The following is a 3,050-nucleotide window of genomic DNA, read 5'->3' as shown; positions in this document are numbered from 1 at the left end:
GCCCGCTGCTCCGCGCCCCGGCCGAGTGGGCGGGCGGCAGGAGGGGCGCGGTGGGGCGGGGCCTCCGCCCTGCTCTTTCCACAGCCACAGCCAAGGGTGTGCGCCCCGCCCGCAGCGCAGCGGGCTAGCAGCCTCGGAGCTCCGCGGACCTCTGCCCTAGACGGCTGCTGGCCTAGGGAACACCGGCGCTGCAAAGAGGGTGGGGTGCACGGAGTGTTCTGTGTGGCACCATTCGTAAGGAATCCACTCCTCCCCAACACGGGACCTAGGTTGAGCCAGGAGGACTCAGGGGAAGGAGAGGAGGTCTCGATGGTCCGATGGTCTGGGGAGCTGAGCCGGTGTAGTTACAGAGACAGGCAAGTCCATTACTTACTTACTGAAGTTCGTTAGATGTCACCCTTAGGGAAATGGGGAGTCATGGAAAATTCTGGAATGAGCACATGTGTGCCTTGAAAGAGCCAGGTCGCTGCTGCACAGATGACGGGCCCACGGGGAATACTGGGATGGTCCAAATTGATGCAATCAATCTGGAGGGAGGGTCATCCCTGAGAGGAGCTGCAGCCGTGAAATGAGAGGATTTGGGTGTTGAGGAGATGCGTCTTAAAGGTGGTTGGGGGGGTGGGGGGGACGACGACCACATGACTTTCATCCCAGCACTCAGGAGGCAGAGGCAGGCAGATCTCTGAGTTCCAGACCAGTTATGGTCTACATGGTGAGTTCTAGGAAAGCTAAGACTACCGGCTAGGTTTTTTTGTTTGTTTGTTTTGTTTTTTGGTTCTTTTTTTCCGGAGCTGGGGACCGAACCCAGGGCCTTGCGCTTCCTAGGCAAGGGCTCTACCACTGAGCTAAATCCCCAACCCCTACCGGCTAGTTTTGTATGCCGACTTGACACAAGCTGGGGTTATGTGACAGGAGGGAAACTTAATTGACAAAATGCCTCCATAAGATCCAACTGTAAGGCATTTTCTTAATTAGTGATTGGTAGAGGGTCCAGCCCATTGTGGTAGGGACTGTCCCTGGGCTGGTGGTCCTAGGTTCTATAAGAAAGCAGGCTGAAACCGTTGGCATTGGCGTGCCTTTAATCTCAGCACGCAGGAGGCTGGGGCAGGCGGATCTCTGTGAGGTTAAGGCCAGCCTGGCCAACAGAGTTCCAGGATAGCCAGGACTACACAGAGAAACCCTGTCTAGTAAAACAAAAACAAACAAACAAAACAAAACAAAAAAAGAAAAAGAAAGAAGAAAAAAAAAAAAAAAGCCTGAGCAAACCTTAGGGAGCAAACCAATAAGCAGTGCTCTCAGCTCCTGTCTCCGGGTTCCTGCCTTGTTTGAGTTAGTTTCTGCCTTGACTTCTTTCAGTGATGGGCTGTCCCCTGGAAATATAAATGAAAATTATCCCTCTCCAAGTTGCCGTGGTCACGGTGTTTCATCACTGTAAAAGACATCCTGTCTCAAAAAGAAAAGGTGGGGGCTGGGGATTTAGCTCAGTGGTAGAGTGCTTACCTAGGAAGTGCAAGGCCCTGGGTTCGGTCCCCAGCTCTGGAAAAAAAAAAAAAAGAAAAGAAAAGAAAAGGTGTCTGGGTTTCTGGTTAGTGGCCTGGGAATGGTAAGGCCCAGGAAAAGAGGGGTGATGGGAGTCTGTGGCACTTCGAAGGATCCAAAGGGAACTAGGACCTGTGGGCTGCCAGCATTTGATACTATGGGCTGTGCAGAAGTGGGGGGACACAAACCCATCCCCACCCACAGGACACAACATAGGTCAGCTGCATCCACCCAGACCGAAGAGGGATCTGCAAAGCCCTGAGAGATTCAGCTGAGGCGGGAAACTAAGAGCCAGGGCAGCAGCATTTCCAAAGCCAGTGTTTTTCTAGACTGCTGAAGAGGCCCACGGTGCCAGGCAGGTCTCACAGAAAAGTGGCCCTTTCAGCTACAGGCAGGTGGCTAGAATCAGGGACAGGGTTGGAAGCCAGGCTGCAGAATCTAAAGAAGTATCCCAGGGAAAGAGGTGGAAGCAAGAAAGGCAGTGGAGGATTTTAGGTGAACCGAGGGGGGGGGGGGGAGAGGTTTGGGTGTGGGTCGCTGTGTCTCTGCGCTGGAAGGAGCTGAGGGATTCACAGGACAACACAAGGAACAGAGAGAGCCCAGGGCTGTTTCCGTCTCACCCCTTCCCCCTCCTGCCTGCCCTCCAAGGGCCTCCCACTCAGCTGTCCCCCTGCCAAGGTATACAGCAACCCCACCACGATTCAGCAGGGCCTCTCACCCCCACCCACCCAGCCCCAAGCCTGGGTGTACTCTCCCCCACCCCTCGAACTGGGGGACTACCAGGGAGGTCTTCGGGTCTTGCTTTGTGGCCTGAGCCAGCCCAGAGAAAGTACAGCAAAGTCATGCTGGAGCCTTGCTTGAGGAAGAGGTGACTGGGCGTCAGAGCAGCTGAGAGGACACCGGCAGCGACGGGAAGCAGGGGCCTTCCCCCATCACTAGTGTGAAAAGCAAGCCCTAGATGGGGCTCAGTCTGGGGTTGAGCACTCGGGAGAGGAGACGGAGCTAACTAAGCGGCAGGGATTGAGAACGATACCGATACCGTGGATTCTGGAGTTAGCCTGCCTGGGTTCAAATCCAAGTGCCACCATATCGCTATGGACCATTGAACAAACCCCTTGGCTTCTCGCGCCTCCATTTCCTCATTCCAACAGCTCGAGCTGTTGGGTCTCGTGTCTTAATCCATGTAGATCACTCAGTTGTGTGAGTGATGTGGCAGATAAGGGGTAAGCGGCTGGGAAGGAGGCTCCTATGCACTGAACTGCAAACCCAGCTGGCCCTGCGCTGAGATGTCAACCCTGAGTCTCCTGATACCCCCTCCACTTCCCCCAAGCCCGTCAGACTTGGTCACAGTGCCACGCACCGTTCCTAGTGGGCCCTTTCTTCTTCCTTGCCCAGTATACTGCAACCAGCTCAGGAACGGCCAGGCCCTGTACACCTAGGGCTCACTAAGCATTAAGAGCCCCATATCCCTGGTGGGCTTTAGCTACCTGACCAGTTTGCTGCCCAGAAAC

The sequence above is a fragment of the Rattus norvegicus genome, chromosome 5 (assembly GCF_021556685.1).
Source record: "Rattus norvegicus strain SHRSP/BbbUtx chromosome 5, alternate assembly SHRSP_T2T, whole genome shotgun sequence".
Lineage (NCBI taxonomy): Eukaryota > Metazoa > Chordata > Mammalia > Rodentia > Muridae > Rattus > Rattus norvegicus.
This window is presented reverse-complemented; position numbering follows the sequence as displayed.